This window comes from Arachis hypogaea, chromosome 12 (genome assembly GCF_003086295.3).
Source record: "Arachis hypogaea cultivar Tifrunner chromosome 12, arahy.Tifrunner.gnm2.J5K5, whole genome shotgun sequence".
Taxonomy (NCBI): Eukaryota; Viridiplantae; Streptophyta; class Magnoliopsida; order Fabales; family Fabaceae; genus Arachis; species Arachis hypogaea.
Genome location: NC_092047.1, coordinates 114,070,756 through 114,079,867, shown reverse-complemented (window position 1 = coordinate 114,079,867; position 9,112 = coordinate 114,070,756). Strand labels below are relative to the sequence as shown.

The following is a 9,112-nucleotide window of genomic DNA, read 5'->3' as shown; positions in this document are numbered from 1 at the left end:
TTGCAAAGTACATATCATGCAAAAGAAAAAAAAAATGCTTAATAAATTTATAACCATATGAAAGATGCCAACAAAAACTAATAATGCATATAGATATTATTATAATATATACATATATACTTCCAAAATCTAATTTGACCACTATATATATCCGTTCTCCTTCAATTCACTACTACAAATTCCTCAAACCCAAAATCTTAATAGCTACTCTAAGCTAAGTAAATCTCCTTAATTAAATTTTGTTTTCATTCTAATATAGTTACTATGGCAGGGGATGAAGCTATTAAATATGCTTCTACAACCGCCACCACCACTACTCCTATGTCCAAATCAAACAAATCAACCATGAAAAGGTTCATTGGTGTGAGGCAGAGGCCTTCAGGAAGATGGGTGGCTGAGATCAAAGACTCATCACAACATGTGAGATTATGGCTTGGGACCTATGACACACCGGAGGAGGCTGCAAGGGCCTATGACGAAGCGGCACGTGTCCTACGAGGCGAAAATGCAAGAACAAACTTTGCATTATTTGGTTCTGATACCGATAGAAATTCCAGTAAATTATTATCTGAGTCTGACGGAAAAAGCAGACTGAGTTTTCCTTCGTTAAAGGCGAAACTCAGTAAAAATCTTCAGAACATTCTAGCAAGAACAAGCGATAGTAACAATAACAGCACGAAATCTTCGTCGGCAAAGAGTAGGGTGAGTGATCATTTCACTTTTGCTAGCATATTCAAAAGAAGAAATTGTTACCAACAATACCCTCATCAAATGCCTAGTCCAATTGATATGAAGAACATTGATAAAGTTGTGCAACCTAGTATCATTGTTCCCCCTTTGGAAAATGATCATAATCACAACAATAATCATAATGGTTCTTCAACATCATGGGAAAATTCTAGTGTTTCTGATTGTAGTAGTTGTGATTGGTTTGGATCAGATTTTGGAGATTTCAGTGTTGGTGATCAAGGGTATTTGGATCAATTGTTGGGGTGGGTTGAAAGTTCAAATCTTTGTCCAAATGGGGTTGGTGATTTTGATGATGAGAGTTCAAGAAGTAAGAGGTTTAAGGTGTCTTCTACAGTTCTTGTTCCTCCTACTTTCACTTCTTCATCATATGATTATTGTGGTTCACCTTATGATTATTATAATTATAATACTAATAATGGATGTGGCTCTCCATGTAGTGGTTATGCCTCTCCATATAATGGTAGGAAGTAAAATTTGTAGAAGCATGTAATGTATTATTTGTAGTGAGAAGTTATCATAGAGATAATTGTGGTGCTTAATTAATTTATTGATATGCCAATGAAAATTGGTTAACTCTGGTTTGTCTTATAGGGTAAAATGTATGCATGCTTTTCTCAAACGGTTATGTTACATGTATTTAGAATTTAGTTATCTTTATATAGTAAATTGTTGATTCATATTACTCATTTTAAATATTTGGATTCTATATCCATTCACTTGTTATCTCAAATGTTTAACCTACCAAAACAATATTTTCAACATTCCAAAGTTTTACTTTATGGTTAAGAACGGTTAGAATTATTCCAACCAAATATTTCTAAACAAAAAGTCTAAAAATGCAAGTCCAACGTATACATGTGTGTGAAAAGGAGTCTATGGGCTCATTTTATTGATCTTTAATAAATGCTTACTTGCAACAACATATAAAAATTTATAGTAATCAAATTGAGTTGGTGTAGTGATTAGTTCATTAATTTATTTAAGCAAGTGTTGAGGTTCGAATTTGTCTTATTCATATCGTAACATATTGACCAATAATAAATCATTAAATGGAGTTTAGCGAATTATATTTTATTATTTTATTTTCATATAAGACTAAGTTTAAAATATAAAATAAAATATACAACTTGTTACAACATTTTTCGCTTCATGCAAATTGATTATACCTTTCAAGTTGATTTTTACAATCCTCAAGATGCAACATATGATAGAGTGAAGGGATGTGCCCCCTATAAATATTTGTCTCTTTAGTCATCAACATTAAAAATTATTTTCTAGCCCAAAGAGAATCATATATATCCATTTATTGACAATTATAAGAGAGCCAATAGAAATATTTGTATAATGTATACAATGGATTATTTATTTAATCTAATATGAATTAAAAAATAAATATCTAAAATAAAATATTATTAATTTCTCAAACATAATACATTCATATTATCTAGAATAACCATTTGAATATTAGGAATAATAAACATCTGATATCCTATTGAATCGAACATCCTTAAATTTCATTGTACACATTATACATATACTTCATTGACTCCCTATTCTTCCTCTTCTATTTAGGGTCTCAACCACGTGAATTCGGTTTACATGTATTTAATATAAATTGACTTAATTTGATTTTTGATTTATATAGATATATTTTAACCAATTCTAATTTAGAACTTCTACGTAATTTTCAATTCCATTCATTTTATTAACTTGAATTACCATGTTTTTTACGAGTCTTGGTGTACCATACATGATACATCCATTGCATTCTAGCCATCAGATAGTAAAATACATGAAACACCATATATATGAAGGTGCATATTACAATTCTCCATCATAAAAGCAGGTATATTCCCACTTGGCACTTATCCATCTAGCAAGTGGGATATTTAGATTTTAGAATTTAGATATTTACAAAAACGGCGACGTTTTGGGTTTGTCCTTTGTCGAAACCCCACATGCTGAATGTGACCTGAAAATGTGATTCATGATTTATTTCCCACTTTTATTCCAATCCAACCACTCTCTCTTTCTCTGCAAGTTTCCCCCAAATCCTCACTCCTAGGGTTCCTGCTCCAAACCTTCGACTCCTCCGATAAGGTACCGATCCTCGATCTCCCTTCTACGGAGCTTCAGATCTGCTCTCCCTCTTTCCTCCATTGTCAACGATACACTCAATTTCGTCTCTCGGGTTTTCATATTTATTTGTTTCGTTCAGTTTTAGGATTTTCATGAAATGGTTGAAAATACTCTTCTTTTCGTTGCGTAGCATTTGCAGGTTCTGTGAGCAAAGGTGGTTTGGTAGCTTCGTTCGACTCAGCTGAGAGAAAACAGAATTCACAATGAGACCCGTGTTTTGCGGAAACCTGGACTTCGACGCGCGTCAATCTGATGTTGAGAGGCTCTTCAAAAGATACGGGAAGGTTGAAAGAGTGGACATGAAATCTGGTATGCCATTTTTTTTCGGAAATTTTATTTATTTATTATTTGGTTCATTTTTATGTTTAGGGTTAAATTTCTGGTTTTTTGTTTCAGCTATGCAGTTAGTCATTTTACTGGAATTTTTTTCCTTCATGTTTTGGACAATTGAGTATGTAATGTGATTTTCAGTTGTTAGTTTAGTGTTGGGTGGCCAAGCATTGTTTTTGGCTTTGAACTTTGTGTGAACTTGCTTTATTGTGTGAATTTTTCGGGGCCTTCCTCTTTCCAATGTATACTTTACATGGTTGTTGGATAAATTATATGGCAAAGATTGGATATCTTGGAGAGGGGTATTTCTCGAGAAAGCAGATTAACAGATTGGCAACTGCGACTGGCATTGCTTGAATGGTGATATTTCTTTTAATTTTCTTCACGGTAATGTTTGACGATAAGGAACAAGTGATGAAAGTGTGCTCTTACGTTGAGTTGCAGTGGGGCTTTTGTACTGTTTAAGAAAGGAAAATGTTATGTGCAACCACTGAAAGTGATCATTTTTTCAAAGAACTCATCGACCCTTTTCTGTTTTCAGTTTGGATTTGATAGTTAAAAAGTAGTTAAAAAAGGATGAGTGTGCCATATTTCAAATTAATCATTTTTATTCTTTGCAGCAAATAATAATGGAAAAAAATTCTTATTTTTTTACGCTAAGTGTTCTGTTAATGCAGGGTATAAGACCTTGAAATTTATGTTGCTACCCTCTTACACTTCAGTATTTTCACCATGAACGCGATTTGAGCGTGCTTAACAGCATGGAATGAACCTTTGATTCTTCCAAAATTATAACTGAAGTACAATACAATTTGTGATTTTTAAAAGGGTCAAGATGATGTTCTTTGACGAGTTACTTTTGAATGGATGTACATTTTCTTTTCCTTTTAAAAGAAGAGAGCTTTTGTTTAGAAATGAACCCCCATACTCAACATTTTCTTTGTGGCAGGATTACTTGGAAAATTGGAATGCCCATGCTCTTCTTGGGTGGATGTGCTTCCCTGCATTTCATTTCTAGAATGTGCCCAGGCTTCTTGTATTTTTCCAGACGAAATAATCTGATCCGCCTTAGCCCTGCCATTCTGCATTCCCTCAGCATTCATTGATTTTTCATTCCTCATGACTTTTGATCAGTGTTCAATTTCCGACATGTTTCAACATAGAAACCTTGATGATTTCGCAACTGTGGCAGGTGTTGTGGTACTTCTTGACAGTTTTATTTTGTGTTTTATGTTGAAATTTTCTCATACTTGAAAAATTGATGCTGCCTTCGTCCATAAACCATCTCTGTGAAAGGAGTATTTGAATTTTCAATTGAAATGGTTTCGGTGCTGTTTTATTTTTAACATTTTTTGTGTATAGGGTTTGCTTTTATCTACATGGAAGATGAAAGGGATGCTGAGTATGCAATCAGAAGACTTGATAGAACTGAATTTGGAAGAAAGGGGCGCCGTATACGTGTTGAGTGGACAAAGGTATGCTTGTGATGGTAAACCACAATAGTGGTTATTACTTATTAAATAGTGATATATTATATAACACAACTCATAGCTTCTATTTTCATCACTTTTATGGTATTGGAAAAGTATTAAGACATGTTTAGGTGATATTCAGATTTTAACATTCAATATAATTATTTTAAGATTTGTAGTGTAACTTTGTTATGATTTGTAGCAAGAACGGGACAGCAGAAGGTCAGGTGATTCAAGAAAATCCTCAAGTAATTCAAGACCGTCGAAGACTTTGTTTATCATAAATTTTGATCCAGTTCACACTAGGACAAGGGATCTGGAGAGACACTTTGATCCCTATGGGAAAATATCAAATATAAGGATCAGGAGGAATTTTGCTTTTATACAATATGAAACTCAGGAGGATGCTACAAGAGCTTTGGAAGCAACAAACTTGAGGTTGTACATTTAAATTCTCGCTTATTATCTTTTCAATTGTTGATGTTATTTTTCCCCAGAAGTTTTAACTAGAAATACTCTAGATTCCAGTGCTTTGAATGGAGGAGGAGGTAAGATGAGGGCAAGCGAATAAATATGCTAATGGCTTTGCTTAAACATCTTACATTTTCTATGCATGTTTGATTTGCAGCAAATTTATGGATCGTGTTATCACAGTGGAGTATGCTATTAAAGATGATGACGACAGGAGGAATGGATACAGTCCTGATAGAAGAGGCAATGACTCCCCTGATGGGAGATATGGCCGGGGCAGATCCCCGAGTCCATATCGCAGAGGTAGGGGTAGCCCAGATTATGGTCATGGATCGAATCCAGCTTCCAGACCAGAACCAAGAGGAAGCCCAAAGTATGAACGAGGTGAAAGCCCAGTCAATGGCAGATATGACAGGTTTGTGGTTTGATATGATCCACCTAGTGTTTTGGTCTATTCTTCCTTTTGTATGTGGCTATTATTCACCTTGTTCTCGCTTTGACTATTTTATTTTTTACGCAGCCGGTCTCCTCCTCCACGAGAAAGGTCTCCTCCTCCACGTGAAAGGTCGTCTCCCCCACGTGAAAGGTCGCGATCCTGAGGAGTAAAACAATTAGATCCGTCTGTGAAATTGTTACTCATTTTCATTTTGTTCTAGCAGTCTGTAGTTTGGCAGCAGAAAACATTAAGTTTGGTTGTATCTACTGTTGTGTGTTGGCTTGAACCTAATGCAGCAACATGCAAAGACATTGAAACAGATTATCTTATGTTGGTGGATCTAGTTTGATTTATGTTTTCTAAAAAGGACATTGTTTGACCTCTGGTTCATTATGGATTGAGCATTATTTAGTTACTTGTATTTATGAGTGTGTAGGTCAAATTTTCACAAAGAGAAGAGATCAAAATTTCGAATTTTTAAAGCTCGTCATTGCAATCTAACTGCATCTAATAAATTTGGCATTCAATATTTTATGGCTACAAAGTACAAACTACAAAAATTGTATATATATATTAAAACCGAATTGCACTTGTTTTTGTTTATATAAAAGCAGCGGGGTTAATCATTTTCCCACGAGGTAATAATAAATAATAATCCTAATAAGGTTGGAGCGTACTTAGATGTTATTGGAAAGGTCACCCAAAAAAAAAAAGATGTTATTTGAAAGTCCAGATTCGGATCTGATTTTGATTTTGGAATTTAGAATATCAATGTAGGGTTTTTTTAATTTATTTTTTTCTTAAAAAAGGGACAATAAAAAGGCCTCACCTAGCCTCTTTTGTTGTGTACCTTTTTCCTTCCAAGTTCCAAAGGATTACTCTACATTCTCATATTGATTAACTCATTATTCTATTTTGTTTTGACATGCTTTGTCATGATTAGTCATTATTATCCATAAATCATGTTAGTTTTAGATCAATTAATTATGTGTTTTCATCTCGCAAAGAATCAAAAAGTGTAATTAATTACTTCAAAGCGAAATAAATAGTATTTTAACTTGGTTTGGTCGAGTAATTAGTTGACTTAGTTCACTTGTTTGTTTAAGCAAGTGTTAGGATTCGAATCACGATTCATACATACAGTAACCTATTAGTCAGCGATAAATTAATCAATAATCATTAACTTGTTAGATTAGAAATACGTGAAAAAAAAAACCTTAAATTATTCTAAATAATCCATTTACCTAAATTATACTAACATCCCCTAGATTTGGATTGCTAAATTCAAATAAAATTACGCATTTAGGCATATAATTAAATTCAATTTTCATGTAGAGAGTAGAGACAATATAAAAAAACGTGTTCAGATATTCGAAGTATATTTCTATATCATCATAAATAAATAATTTTTAAATTCACTATGTACTTAACTAGTTATCTAAATGTATAAATTTAATTATATAATTGTATAAAATTTTTTATACTTACATAAAAATTAAATTCATAATTATGATTTTATTACTCTAAAATACCTTTTTATGTTTCTTTATTTATTATTCTTTTTCTCAAGCTAACCTAACCAATTACTGTTAAGTACCAGAGTTAATAACATAAAATAACACAACTAAAATTTATAAATGAAAAATAAATAGAACTAAACTAAATAGTTTAAAAAATAATGAAAATAGCATGACTAAGTGATAAATATTATAATTTTTTAAAATACATAAAAAAATTTATAATATTCCCATACATATTATGAAAATTCATATAAAGAAATTATATATATTAAAAGTCTTACTAATTTTCTCTCACTTTTTCACTCACTAATTCTATAAAAAATTTAGATATAAATAGTAAATGCCTTAACAATCTATATATAATTTATTAAAAGTAGTGATATGAGTCTATATATAAAAAAAGGTAGTGATATAAGAAACAAACAAATTACCACTTGTTCGAGTTATTATGATATCAAATTAATAAATGTCAATTTAATCTTATCAAACTATTTTGTACAGTTATATCAAATTATATGACAAATTGATAAATATCAACTTAATTTTATCATTATATACTGATGTATAATTTATTTTTAACACATGATTAACTAATAATTTGTTTTTTGGCAAAGTCAATGATTACAACTAAAACAGCTTATCCAATTTTAACATAGTTAAAAATCACAATTTAACCAATTTAATTATCTAAATCACTACTTTATCTAAATCCTTGACTTGCAATTTTGTAAGACCAAGTCAAAAACAGACCGAGGAAAGTGGAAACATATGTGTGAATGATTAATTCATCATTTTGTAAGCATATCTTATTGCTCCGATAATCACGAATGACAGCTAAGTGATGTTCATTCCTTCTTTAAATTTTGAAATCGATATATCCCTTATCCGAAAACAAGTTTCCAATATAAATCTCTCTACAATAATTTATTCAGACACATTGCAAAATATGAATATTTTTTCCCCTTTTAATTTGATAAATAAACAAATCTGAACATATTGAGCTTAAACCAAACTCCAAAGCTGGTTGTGCTTATTTGCTTTTTTACATTTCTACTGTTTTACAGTTAATCATGCTTCTTGGTACATAGACATGGTCACATGGAATAATTAGACAACAATAATTACATCTTATTAGTGTATTAATAGGCCAAAACGTACTTATTAATCTATTTTTTATAAATCAAATGTGTATAATAATCACAAATATAAAATTAGTCAAGATGGTTATTTCTTTACATTCTAATTAAGCGGTGTTAGGTTTGAATATTATAAATAACAGAATATATTTTTTTTTATGAATTATAGGAGCATCTTAGAGAAAAATAATAATCATGAATTAAACTTCCTCCTTAGTCCTTTCTCATCATATTTTGAATAGGTTATGTTACTTGAGAAATACTATTTATTTTTTAAATTTTTAATTTTTAGTAATTTTTTATTTAAATAATATTATTTAATTAATTTAAATATTCATTTTATAGAAAGTTATTTATTTTTTATGAGAAATTATTTATTTTTTTAATTTTTTTAAAGACCGAATAATAAAAAATTTTTAAAAAATATTTAATTGCACGGTACATACTTGACCATGATAAAAAAAAAACAATTATATTACTTATCTCACCTAAAAATATTTCATAGCTTAATTCATTAGTCAATAAATATATCTATGATTCTCATCATATATTCATGGCAAAACATTAGTGGCAAATTCGTAATATATCACAAGATCAATGTCAAAGATATATAAATTCAAATCCAATAAACAGACAGTGAACTTTGAAAAATGAAACAAGTTCACTTCACTTTCACACGTGGGATTTTTAGGCACTCTCAAAATACTACTTAGACACCTTATACTAGGACTTAGGAGCTGTTATTACACCATGCCCCCACATTACACGTGGCACTGCTACACACCCACGTAATCACATTGATAACCTTAAAATATATATATATATATATATATAACATCCTTAGATTTTTCAAATTTC

The 9,112-nt window shown here is 31.0% G+C and overlaps 1 pseudogene; it reads left to right on the top strand.

Moving 5' to 3' along the window:
- The first annotated feature begins 2,688 nt into the window (after window positions 1–2,688).
- LOC112728428 (serine/arginine-rich splicing factor RS41-like) lies at window positions 2,689–5,988 on the top strand (annotated as a pseudogene).
- The last annotated feature ends 3,124 nt before the right edge of the window (window positions 5,989–9,112 follow it).